This window comes from Bubalus kerabau, chromosome 5 (assembly GCF_029407905.1).
Source record: "Bubalus kerabau isolate K-KA32 ecotype Philippines breed swamp buffalo chromosome 5, PCC_UOA_SB_1v2, whole genome shotgun sequence".
NCBI classification, from domain to species: domain Eukaryota; kingdom Metazoa; phylum Chordata; class Mammalia; order Artiodactyla; family Bovidae; genus Bubalus; species Bubalus kerabau.
Genome location: NC_073628.1, coordinates 2,266,768 through 2,280,765, shown reverse-complemented (window position 1 = coordinate 2,280,765; position 13,998 = coordinate 2,266,768). Strand labels below are relative to the sequence as shown.

Sequence of the window (13,998 nt, the reverse complement as noted above, 5' to 3'; positions counted from 1 at the left end):
TGACTGAACAACATCAAAAACCACTCTGTTAAGGGTGCTGCGTTTTTTCCCCTCTAAAGTTCCTTTTAGTGTGTGTGTGCGTGGTAAGTTGCTTCAGTCATATCCAACTCTTTGCGACCCTGTGAACTATAGCCCACTAGATTTCTCTGTCCGTGGAATTCTCTGGATAAGAATACTGGAATGGGTTGCCATGCCCTCCTCCAGGGGATCTTCCCAATCCAGGAATCGAACTGCATCTCTGTCTCTTGCATTAGCAGGCAGGTTCTTTACCACTAGCACCACCTGGGAAACCCCAAAGTTCCTTCTAGAAACATCATCAAAAGGGGAACACAATGGCTAATATATGTGCACAGAAAAAGTCTGGAAGGAGATAATGCGCATGGCACCAGTGGAGACTTTGCTTCTGGCTCTGAAGCTTGCGTCTGATCACACTTTTTGCTGAAGACACCACCACAGCTGTGTAACAGCTTTATGACCAGGGAAGACTCCAAGGGCTGCGATCCCAGGAGAGAAACAAGCTGGGTGAGCCTACATGTGCATACGTGCATTTAGTGTGTGGGGCACGTGGGCTGAGTGTGAGGCTGGGGCCCCCTGGGCTGGCGAGATAAACAGGAAGCTAGGGCTCCAAAGACGTCCAGGACTTGACAGGCCGAGACCCTGGTGAATGGGGGGCGCAGAGAGAAGGGGGCCCCTTTTGCCCAGTCTCTCCTTGAAGTGTTTGTGAGCCAAGCTGCACAGCACAGGGTGAGATTCTAGAAATGGAGCAAAAGACAGCGGCTAGAAGGACAAAAAGCTAAGCAGAGTCCCCTGCAGACTCATGTTGTGGAGGAGAGGAGGATTCTGGTTCAGAGTCATCAAGAAGACGGGGTCCTGGTAAACAGCCCAAGCTTTCAGAGGAGACCCCAACCCTGCCATGGCCTCAAATCACTTCAGTATCCACCTGAAGCAAATGCTCTGCCTGGCACCTTTGGCTCTCCAGAGAAAACCAAGACATCCATAGGGAGGTGAGATCATGGAGTCTCTATTTATTTCATACACAACAGACGGAAAACCAAGGGACAAAACAGACCGCAGAAACAGATCTGAAGGTGTGGTAGATTGTGGTCCAGTTGCTAAGTCGGGTCTGACTCTTTGTGACCCCATGGACTGCAGCACACCAGGCTTCCCTGTCCTTCACTATCTCCCAGCATTTGCTCAAACTCACGTGCGTTGAGTTGACTTGTAACTCCTCCAAGAGATAAGGGTTGGTCTTCCCACTTGCTGAGTCTGGGCTGACCTTGACGGTTATTGTGGTGAAAAGAAAGCTGGGGAAGTCCCACCGTGTATAACTCATGTGTTCTTGGAATGTGGTTACGTGGACCACGTGAACTGGCTGGCTTCAGAGGCCGTGTGCAGAACCGAGGTGCCCGGGCCAAGAGCAAGAACAGGTGAGCGCGGCCACCGTCCACCGCCCCACATCCGCCCTGACGAACCGCCAGGTGACTGGAGCTGTGTGAGTCACCTCACGCAAAGCCACCAGAACAGCCTTCCAGCTGAGTCGAGCCCAAATTACTGACCCGCAGAATGATGAATACGGAAGAGTTGTGATATGAAGCCAGGAAATGTAGGTGTGGTTTGCTATGCATCAATAGATCAAAAGAAATTAGACCCCAAAGTGGGGTACACGCATCAATCCTGAAATAGTGCTGGGACCAGGCTTCGGGCAGAGGATGACAAAGGGAAAAAAAAAGGCCAATTGTAAGATGCTGGGTGTTGGGCATGGTACCATCTCTAGTTGCATGAGACTCTGGGGTCTCTTGGGGGGTGCGTGAATCTTGCTTTGGTGGAAGTGCGTAAAGTTATGGCCAGAGGCAGACTGGGGACAGTCAGAGATGGGTGCAAGTCCTTTGCAGTTCCCCCCAGCAGGGCCTCCCCCCTCAACCCTACTATTCCCACCATTGTGGAATACTGTTGCCATGTGGACATGTCTGAGCCGGGCTGCTGGAAAAGCCACGTGGAGGAGAGCTGAGGCACCCTGTCTAACAGCCTGACAGCTCCAGACTCCTGAGGCTAGCTGAGACCACCCAGTCACCACCAAGCTGCCACTTGAAGGAGCTGGGTGAAACCATCCAGATGAGGAATCCAAAATGCTGATCCACAGAGTCAGGAGCAAATAGGTGAGACGATCTGCTTCAGAGTTGTAAGATAAGGACTTGAAAATAGTGTTGATAAATAGGTTCAAGAAAGTAGAAGACAAGATGAAGAATTTCACCAGAGAAGTAAAATCTATATTAAAAAGAAAACAAAGGGAAATTCTAGGACAGAAAGGACAATTGGGGAAGTTAAGAATGCATGAGATGAATTTGATGGCAGAGAAGACATAGAAAAAAAAAAAAAAAAAGAGAGAGTACTTGTGAACTAGAGAAAGTAGCCAGGATGGAGTGCGGAGGGAAAGTAGAATTAAAGATACAGAAAAAACACGAGCTACCTGAGATATAGTTAGAGGCTCTAATACATGTGACATCTCAGAAGGAGAGGAGACAAAGTGGAGGACAAGTAATTTTGAAGACTGAATGGTTCAGAATTTCTCCCAAATGATGGAAGACATCAGGCCGCAGATTTAAGCAGCTCCTTGGATTCACCAGGCTTTCCTGGTGGCTCAGACAGTAAAGAATCTGCCTACTATGTAGGAGACCCTGATTCGATCCCTGGGTTGGGAAGATCCCCTGGAGAAGGGAATGGCAACCCATTCCAGTATTCTTGCCTGGAGATTTCCAGGGAGAGAGGAGCCTGGTGGGCTATAGTCCATGGGGTTGCAAAGAGTCAGACACGACTGAGTGACCAACATTTTCACTTTCTTTTCACTTGGCTCCAGCTGGAAAGAAAGACAAGGCATAACAGATCAGGCCCATTCGAGTCACCCTGCTGGAGGCCAAAGGCACAGAATTACTGAGGGGGGGGTGTGTGTGTGTGTGTATGATGACACGTTATCCTGATGGTTGACTTGTCAACAGGGAGGACAAAAGCCAGAATAACATCCTTAAAGAGCTCAAGGAAAATTCCTACCAAGGTAGCATTCCATACCCATCAAATGTATTTTTAGAAATGAAGGTGCAAGTGAAATAATCCAGTCACAAAAGGATAAACTCTGTACTATTCCACTTATATGAGTACCTTAGAGTCATTAAATCCATTGAGATAGAAAGTAGGAGGGTATGGGGTGGGAGGGGGTGGAGGGGAGTGTTCAGTGGGGACAGAGTGTCTATTTGGGAAGGTGAAAAGCTCTGGAGATGATGGGCTGATGGCGACACAAGAGTGTGAATGGAATTAACGACTGTGAATGAAGCACTTAAAGTGCTTAAAATGATACAGATGGTACATTCTCTGTTATGCGTGTTTTTCTACAATAATAAGAGTAAGAGAAGGTAAAAACTAAACCAAGAGAATCCACGGCGCTGAGACCTGTACTGGAAGGATGACTCCAGGCCGGGACTCAGCAATGACAAAGACGCACAGAGATATTTCAATACAAGAAGCAGTTAAGATGGTAGAAAAGGACAGATATGTGAGAAAGTTTAAATTAGTAAATTAAATGGACTGAAACAATCACGCTAATGTTTCCTGAGGTTTAATGTATCAGATCAGATCAGATCAGTTGCTCAGTCGTGTCCGACTCTTTGCAACCCCATTAATTGCAGCACGCCAGGCCTCCCTGTCCATAGCCACAGCTAAAAATGCATGATTACAGATAGCACAAGGAAGGGGGTCTCCATGGAGCTGAACAGCTGTGAGCACCACGTGTTGCCAGGGCAACGGTCACAGCGCTCATCTGAGGTCGACTCCAGTGAGCCGAGGATGCGTACGATCATCTCCAGGCAACCACGGACGGGATAGTAAAGGGCCTAGAGTTAACAAGTGGAGAGGGGATAAAAATTAATTAATAACAATTTTTGATCAATTCAAAGAAGCAGGTCAAACTACCGCACAATTGTACTCATCTCACATGCTAGTAAAGTAATTGCTCAAAATTCTCTAAGCCAGGCTTCAGCAATACGTGAACTGTGAACTTCCAGATGTTCAAGCTGGTTTTAGAAAAGGCAGAGGAACCAGAGATCAAATTGCCAACATCTGCTGGATCATTGAAAAAGCAAGAGAGTTCCAGAAAAACATCTATTTGTGCTTTATTGACTATGCCAAAGCCTTTGACTGTGTGGATCACAATAAACTGTGGAGAATTCTGAAAGAGATGGAAATACCAGAACACCCGACCTGCCTCCTGAGAAATCTGTATGCAGGTCAGGAAGCAACAGTCAGAACTGGACATGGACCAACAGACTGGTTCCAAATAGGAAAAGGAGTACGTCAAAGCTGTATATTGTCACCCTGCTTATTTAACTTCTATGCAGAGTACATCATGAGAAACGCTGGGCTGGAAGAAGCACAAGCTGGAATCAAAATTGCCTGGAGAAATATCAATAACCTCAGATATGCAGATGACACCACCTTTATGGCAGAAAGTGAAGAGGAACTAAAAAGGCTCTTGATGAAAGTGAAAGAGGAGAGTGAAAAAGTTGGCTTAAAGCTCAACATTCAGAAAACGAAGATCATGGCATCTGGTCCCATCACTTCATGGGAAATAGATGGGGAAACAATGGAAACAGTGTCAGACTTTATTTTTGGAGGCTCTAGACAGCATATTGAAAAGCAGAGATATTACTTTGCCAACAAAGATCCGTCTAGTCAAGGCTATGGTTTTTCCAGTAGTCATTTATGGATGTGAGAGTTGGACATGAAGAAAGCTGAGCGCCAAAGAATTGATGCTTTTGAACTGTGGTGTTGGAGAAGACTCTTGAGAGTCCCTTGGACTGCAAGGAGATCCAACCAGTCCATTCTAAAGGAGATCAGTCCTGGGTGTTCTTTGGAAGGAATGATGCTAAAGCTGAAACTCCAGTACTTTGGCCACCTCATGCTAAGAGTTGACTCATTGGAAAAGACTCTGATGCTGGGAGGGATTGGGGGCAGGAGGAGAAGGGGACGACAGAGGATGAGATGGTTGGATGGCATCACTGACTCGATGGACGTGAGTCTGAGTGAACTCCGGGAGTTGGTGATGGACAGGGAGGCCTGGCGTGCTGCGATTCACAGGGTCGCAAAGAGTCGGACACGACTGAGTGACTGAACTGAAAGAAGCAGGAAAGGAGATCAAAAGGAAGTGATGGAACAAATGAAAAAACAGAATGAGAGAGTAGATTGCATGCATTCCAGAGGGACTAAATATCCCCATCGAAAGACTAAGATTGTTAGGTGGGATTAAAAAAAATAATTTGATGTTACCTAGCTTCCCCAGTGGCTCAGACAGTAAAGAATCTGCCTGCAACGGAGGAGACTTTGGTTCGATCCCTGGGTTAGGAAGATCCCCTGGAGAAGAGAATGGCTCCCCATTCCAGTATTCTTACCTAGAGCATTACATGGACAGAAGAGCCTGGTGGGCTACCGTCCATGGGGTTGCAAAGAGTCAGACATGATTGAGCAACTGACAGTTTTATACTTCACATAAATATACTGAAATAGAAAGGTTTAGAAGTGTTGACAGTAAAAAGAAAAAGATATATCATGGTATTGCCAAAAGAAAGCTAGTCCAGGTAAAGTAACATCAGACAAAGTAGACTTTAAGTGTTACCAAAAATAAAGAGGCCTATGTTATCATTTAAAAATTGATTAAGAGGATTCCCCAGCAGTCTAGTGATTAGCACACCACGCTTCCACAGCAGCAGGATAGGTTCAATCCCTGGTCAGGGAACTAGGATCCTGCCGGCCATGTGCCATGGGCAAAAAAAGGAAAAGGTCAAGATTTGGTAGGGAGAGATCAGTTCTAAATCTGTACGTACCTAAAAACATAGGCTTCACGTATATGTCACAAAAACTGGCAGAACTAAGGGGTAAAAGAGAAAATCCACAATCACGGTGGGAGATTTGACTGCCCTTCTGTGGGGAACGGATAGAGGAGCTGTGAGAGCATCAGAAGACAAACACGTCTAAAAAGCTGAGTTCGAACTCGATGTGATCCGCGCTTATAGAATACTGCGCTGGGTGTCCTGGGAGCACTTCAGCTTCCCACGTGCACACAGAACTTCTACAGACAGGGCCACGTGCAGGGCTGAAAGGGCAGGTGCCAACACGTCTCAAAGAAATTAAGTCATATATGTACGTTCTCTGACCTCAGAGAAATTAAACTAGAAATCATAAGGAAGAGATAACTAGAAAATCTTCCAGTGTTTTAGAAGTTAAATATCTTAAGGGTCAAAGAAGAAATCTAATAAGAATTGGAAGAGTTTTTTGTTTGTTTGTTTGTTTTCTAAGTAAAATTTATTTTATTATTTCTTTATTTTTGTTGCATATAATTGTTTTCCAGTGTTGTGGTAGGTTCTGCTGTACAACATCATGAATCAGCCGTTTGTATACATATGTCTCCTCCATCCTGAGCCTCCCTCCACCCCCCACTCCCATTTCACCCCTCTAGGTTATCATAGAGTGCCAAGCTGAGCTCCCTGTGCTATACAGCAAGTTCCCACTCGCTATCCTACATGTGGAAGTGTACTTACGTCACTGCTGCTTGCTCAGTTCGTCCCAACCTCTCCTTCCATCCCTGTGTTCACAAGTCCGTTCCCTCCATCTGTGTCTCTTTTCCTGCCCTGGAGACAGGTTCATCACTACCAGTTTCCTAGATTCCATATCTACACGCATTAATTCCATGCATTAATATACAATCTTTCTGACTTGTTGAGTCACTCAGTCATGTCTGACTCTTTGTGACCCCACGGACCGTAGCCCGCAGGGCTCCTCTGTCCACGGGATTTCCCAGGCAAGAATACTCAAGTGGGTTGCCATTCCCCTTCTCCTGGGGATCTTTCTGACCCAGGGATCAAACCCGCATCTCCTGCATTGGCAGACGGATTCTTTACCACTGAGCCACTGGGGATTCCCTCTTTCTGACTTACTTCACTCTATATGACAGACTCTAGGCTCATCCAATATTTTTAGTGGAATCATGATAAAAATGTCTTGTATCACAACTTATAGCTAAATAAGTGCTTGAGGTACCATGAAATAAGTTCCTAGAGGATATTTTATGACCTTAAATCATACATTAAGGGAAGAGGGGAGACTGGAGTCTATCTCAAGTACTTAAAAAAAATAGTAAATTAAGCCCAAAGAAGGTAGATGGAAAGAGATAATAGAGAGCAATAAAACAAATGAATTAGATACATGAATAAATTTAGTGAAATTAAAAAATGGACATTTCATTAAGAAATTCAACAAAGCCAAACCTTGATTCTCTGAAGAGACTAGCTAGAGACATTTAAAAATATATTTAGAGGGTATGATATACAAAAATAATCTTGATAGCTTAGATAAAACAGATTAACTTCTAAAACACCATGATATACAAAAGTAGATAGAAGAAGAAATTTAAAAACCCAGATTGCCCAATATTAATTAAATAAATTAGATTTGGAATTTACACACAAAAAAGTTTAAGGTTAGATGACTTCGCTGGTGGATTCTTCCTTAAATGGTAAGAAATAATACCAATTTTGTACAAACCTTTTTAGAAGATTTTTTTTATGAGTCAGTATAATCTTGACATCAAAATCCTACAAGGATGTTTCAGGAAAGAAAAGTCATAGGCCATCATCTCTCGTTAACATAGGACGCAGATATTCTACATGCAACACCAACAAATTGAACCCAACACTGTATGTAAAGACAGACAGTCCTAGTTCAATCCAGTTATGCAAGTTTAGTTCAGCATCTGAAATCCAATCAGCATTATTGGATTGACAGAGCGAGTAAGAAAAAAACATACAATCAACTCACAAGATACAGAAAAAACATGTGATACAACTCAAGACCCATTCATAACTAAACACACAACTCCTAGAGAACTTGGAACAGAAGGGAATTCTGTTATGCGAAAAACAAACGCACAGATAAAATCTGGGCACCGTCGTCCGTCGTGGGGAAAGGCCACACTTTCCTCCAAGACGCGGAATAAGACAGGGCTGTCTGTCCTTGCTGTGTCTACTTAACGTTATCCCCAAAGCCTCGGCCAGTGCACTGAGGTGAGAAAAGGGAAACGTAAGAACAAATAATGAGACAGGACAAAATAAAACTGTTTTGTCACCATTTACAAATGACATAATCATATATATTTAAAAAAAACCCCAACAGAATCTTCAGATAAACTGTTCTATTGTTAAATGAATTCAGCAAGAACACTGATTTTAAAGACAATATGCGAAAATCAATTCTATTTCTGTAAGTTAGCCACAAAGCATAGCCACACAAGCACACTTGTGTGTGCTCGGTCGCTCAGTCATGTTCAACTCTCTGCAACCCTGTGGACTGTAGCCTGTCAGGCGCCTCTATCCACGGGATTCCCCAGGCCAGAATACTGGAGCGGGTTGCCATTTCCTCCTCCAGGGGATCTTCCCAGCCAGGGATTCAACCCATGTCTTGAGTCTTCTGCATTGGCAGGGTGATTCTTTACCACTGAGCCACCTGGGAAGCCTTTTCTATATGTTAGTAACAAGTAATTAGAAAATGAAATAGAGATACTGCTTATAACAGCATCCCCCCATAAAATACCTAAAAGGAAATTTCTTGGAGATGAACAAGACCTCTATGCAAAAAAGTACTAGACTTTAGTGAGAAAAACTAAAGAAACCCTTCATGAGTTGAGGGTTATGACATGTTCATAAACTGGAGGACTAATATTTGTCAGATATGAATTTTGAGGTATGGATCAAATCTGATTCCAGTCAACACAGAATGCTTTTATTTATTTATGGGAAGGATTTTCAAGCTGATTCTAAAATATTTGTGAAAAAGCAAACGACTAGGAATAGAGAAGACAATTTGGAAGAACAACGAAGTTGAAGAGGCGTGTTCCTTCAGTTGTAGACGTGCTGTAAAGCTATAGGATGAGAACGTATTATAGAGACGCGGTCTGAACACCTTCTGACACAGCAGCATCAGACGGGACGGGTCAGCAGGGCAGAATGACAGATCCAGAAGCATAAACACGCATATGTGGTCACTGGGTTTATAACCGAGGTGCTATTTCAATCTGGGAGGGAAGGAATGTCCTTTTTGATCAATGGTAGTGGAACATTTTGGATAGCTGTATGAAAAAAAAAATATATGAACCATGATCCCCACCACACATCAGTCATAAAATTAATTCAAGTTAGGTTTTACATCAAAGCATGAAGGCAGAGACCATCAGGACTGGAGAAGAGAGGAGGGGATTATCTTTATGACTTTGGAAGATTTGCCAAAACACAAGCAGCCCTGACTACAAAATAAAATATTTGACAAATTGCTCTTCCTTATAAAAATTAAGGCTTCCCATACATCAAAAGACATTGTTACGAACATGAATAGACGCTCTGCAGGCTGGGAAAGGGTATTTTCTGGCAAGGGACTTGTATTCAGAGCATGTCAAGAACACCTACGAATCAATAAGGAAAAGACCATGTGCTTTAAAAAGATGATTTGAACAGGCACCAGATGTCAATAAGCCCATGAGAAGGTGCTCACATTACCGCCTATGAGGGGAACACAGACGAAAGCCCACGTGAGGCGCCCACAGACTGGCTACAGTGGCCAAAATGACAAAGACCAACAGCACCCGGGGCTGGACATGGCGTGGGGCGTCAGACCCCTGTGTGCTGCTGGTGGGAACGTGCGTTGGTGCACCCGGGAAAGCTGCCTGGCTATAGCCTTGGGCACACATCACCACTAGGCATTCCCATGTCCAGATACTGACTCCAGAGAAACACATACTCACATCCACCAGATACATCGATGGGGAGGATTACAGCAGCTTTCCTTGGAGGAAAGCCGGCCACTGACAAAGCTGTAGGCAAATCTGATTCCATGCAGCCTCAAGAATGGACAAGACTGCTCTAGGGTGAGAAAGGTCAGGACAGAGTTTCCCTGGTGGGGGTGGGGGTCGTTTCCCTGGTGGAGGAAACTTCTGGTGGGACTAAAGTGTCTATGTCTTGACCTCATGGGTCAAGATCCCCTGAAGGAGGAAATGGCAACCCACTCCAGTATTCTTACCTAGAGAATCCCATGGACAGAGGAGCCTGGTGGGCTACAGTCCATGGGGTCAAAGAGCTGGACACGACTGAACTGACTTACACAGCACACATGGGTGTTTACGCAGGGCGCGTGCACGCACACTCAGTCGCTCGGCCATGTCCCACTCTGACCCATGGACAGTAGCCCACCTATGGATGTAGCCCACCCGCCCGTGAGATTTCCCAGACAAGAATACTGGAGCGGGTTGCCATTTCCTCCTCCAAGGGATCATCCCGACCCAGAGATCGAACCTCTGTCTCCCGAGTTTCCTGCCTTAGCAGGTGGGTTCTTTACCACTGAGCCGCCTGGGCTGATGTGTTCATTTAGGATTTGTGCATTTTACAATCATTCATTCCATGGGTTTTAAAAAGATAAGCAGCATTTAAAGTTCTCAGGAACAAATGGTTTCTATGTAGCTCTGGGTTGACCACTCTTGAGCCCCGAGTATATGAGATGCTCTCTGGTGAGAGCAAGCCCCTCACACTACTGGACAATGGGGGCCCCACGCGCAGAAGGCATTCGAGGCTGCGCCCCCACACCTGCCGTAACCTGGGCCCACCTGACACATCCATGCAGCAGCCAGGCCTGGTGACGCTTCCACACCTGCACGGGAGGGGATGGCAACTGACACGTGTCAGGACGTACACGCGTTCACACACACACGGAACCAGAGCTGCAGCAGGCTCGGGGAGGCCCTGAGATCTCTCCTCTGGGGTCATGGCCATGGGCCCCATGAGCCCCGCATCCTAGGCCTGAGCCACGGGGCGATGTACCCTGGCCTCAGGTCCTCGCCTCTGGCATACACCCCAGGTGGTGTGGGAGCAGGTGGAGGGGCGGGGGCTCCCCTGGTGCCCCCCCAGGAAGGGCCCCACTGACTGTGACTGGCCAGGCCCAGATGCAGTGTGAGGTTCGGGGAGAAAACTCCCACTTCTCTGAAACAAAGGACCGCACCCAGTGACTGCTCCGGAGGCTGCCGCCATGCTCCCCTCCACCAGGTCCACAGAACGAGCCGTGGCCTTTGCAACCAAGCAGCTCCCTCACCCCAGGCTGCTGGAAGGCCATCAGGCCTGCCATGGCCTGGCCCTGACCGGTGACACCCTGGGGCCAGCCTCCCTGCTGGACACAGGATGCTACGGTCTGCGCGGAAGGGCCAGGCTGGCCCCTCTCTCAGAGGGCCTGCTCCTCTCTCTAGGGGGGCTCGGCCTGAGGACAGGACGACTGACACCGGGCAGGTGGGACAGGCACCCTGAGCCCCGCAGGTGAGTGAATCTCCCCTCCCTTCTGCTGGAGAAAGGAGACACCCTCCCCCAACCCCTGCCCCTGGCAAAGAGAAGGGCCGGACGGATATTAGATTTTATCAACACTTTTTCCACATCACTAGGTAGGATCATTTGAGTTTTCTCTTCAGCCTGTTGATGTCATGGGCTATGTTAATTGAGTTCTGCATATTGAACTGGCTGGCTTATCTGGAACAAATGAGTAATTGTCACTTGGTTGTGGTGTTTCATTTCTTAATACATCAATATATAATTGGTTGTTCTTTCTTAATAATGTAGAAAAACCCCACCTAAAATAATAACTAAACCCCATCAGCCCCCAACTCAAGCCTCCCCCTGCCTCCACCGCCCTGGGAAGCGGTGACCTGAATCGGTGTCCGCTGCCCATGCTTTCCTGATTATGCAGCTTTATCAGATTTCTGTGTATCCAGAAAGGGGCACAGATTTTCTCTGTTGGTGATTTAGACTTTACAGAAACGTAGCATGCTTTTCCTCGGGCTTTTGTTGCCAAGACCTGTCCATCTGCCTCCCTCTGGTTCGTCTGTTCTGACTGGTGGTTAGGACCCCTGGTGACACACACCCCGGGCTGCTGCTCCAGCTGGCGGTAGACTGGAGCTTTCCTTGCGTGAGTACCAGGGTGTGCCATAGCCAGCTCATGGGTGTGTGAAATTCAGGCTCACGGGTGAGGCCACACTGTCCTTGCACATGGTGGCCCTCCAAGGCATCCCACCAGCAGGGCAGGAGGGGCCCCGGCCCCACACCCCTGTCTGCAGCCCCAGCGATCAGGCATTGTGATTCCCGCCAGATGGAACCGGGTGTGATGGAGCCATGCTCTCAGACACCCGCAGGCCACGCATGCTTCCCCCACCGTGAAGGCCCCACCTGGGTCACTCTTCTGTTCAGTCATTTGTGTCCTTATTGATCTTTATTGTTGTCTAGTCACTAAGTTGTATCCTTGGCTTGTGACCCCACAGACTGCAGCCCACCAGGCTCATCTGTCTAGGGATTCTCGAGACAAGAACACTGGAGTGGGTTGCCATGCCCTTCTCCAGGGGATCTTCCCAACCCAGGGATAGAACCCATGTCTCCTGCGCCTCCTTCATTGGCAGGTGGGTTCTTTACCACTGAGCCAGCAGGGAGGTCCTGCACTCGTTGATTAGACATGAATTGCCTACGCAGCTCCCTTTGTTTCTCTGCTCCCTCACTCCCTTTCTTTCTCTTCCTTCCCTCCTCCTTCCCTGGCTCCCCACCCTCCGACTTCCTCCCTCCCTCCCTACTGACCAACCATTTTTTGGGTCAATTTATGTATTGGGATGGAGAAGGCGATGGCACCCCACTCCAGTACTCTTGCCTGGAAACTCCCATGGGCAGAGGAGCCTGGTAGGCTGCAGTCCATGGGGGTCACTAAGAGTTGGACACGACTGAGTGACTTCACTTTCACTTTTCACTTTCATGCATTGGAGAAGGAAATGGCAACCCACTCCAGTGTTCTTGCCTGGAGAATCCCAGGGACGGGGGAGCCTGGTGGGCTGCCGTCTCTGGGGTCGCACAGAGTCGGACACAACTAAAGTGACTTAGCAGCAGCAGCAGCAGCAGCGTGTATTGGGAACACCTGCTCCTATGTTAGGCAGAAAAAGTTTCCCCCAAGATGTTCTAATCCCCAGAACCTGTGAATGTGTCCCCTTACAGGGCACAAGGGAGTTTCGAGATGCAATTCAGGTTCGGTGCCTTGGGATGGGGAGGGTCAGGATTATCCAGCTGGGCGCAGTTAGATGCTTGATTGCTTAAAAGTAGAGAACCCTTCCCAGCTCTGGTCAGAGGAAGTTACGACAGTGGAAAAAAGGCCTGAGAGCAGCAATGTGATGGCTTTGAAGATAGAGGAAAGAGCCAAGGGCCCTTTAGAAGCTGAAAAAGGTCTGGCGTGGATTGTCTCCCGGGTCATCAAGGAGAAACCTGCCCTGTGAGACTGTGCAGACCCTTAGGCTGGAGGGGGCTTCTGACCTATACAACTGAGGGACGGTAAATATGTGTTTGAAGCCTCTCGCTTTGAGGGAATTTGCAACAGCAACGATAGAAAACGCACGCAAATCCCAGGTCGCACGTTATCTCCCCTTAAGGTGTCTTTTAACAAACAGAATTCCTTATCTTACACAAACACGTTAATTAATATTTTTCTCTCATAGTCAGATGCTTTTGTGTCCCATGTGAGAAATATTTTCTTGTGCTAAGTTTTGAAAGATACAAACTAACTTATATTTTCTAAAGGTTATAAGTTCTGTATTTAACATTTAATTCTTAGGCCCACCTGGAGTGAATTTTTGAACAGGGTGTGAGGTGGGGTCCAGGCTCCCTTTTTCATGATGGGTGAGCACCTCGCCCCGTGGTCACAAATGCTATTTCAATCATCCTTGAAAACCTTATGCCCCAGAAGGCCCTTTCTGGGCTCTCCTCTGGGCTGACTACCGATTTCTGCACTTTCACTGAAACATCTTAATTACTATGTCTCATATCATGTCTTGATATCTAGAAGGAAAGGCCTTTCTTTGATCTTAAGAAGGCCTTGGTATTTGAAACTCTCTATTCTTCAACAGGA

General features: G+C 46.9%; 1 protein-coding gene across 1 annotated transcript in view; it reads right to left on the bottom strand.

The window, feature by feature from the left end:
* Window positions 1-13,998, bottom strand: part of KCNQ1 (potassium voltage-gated channel subfamily Q member 1) — a 376,324-nt gene that overhangs the window by 77,178 nt on the left and 285,148 nt on the right.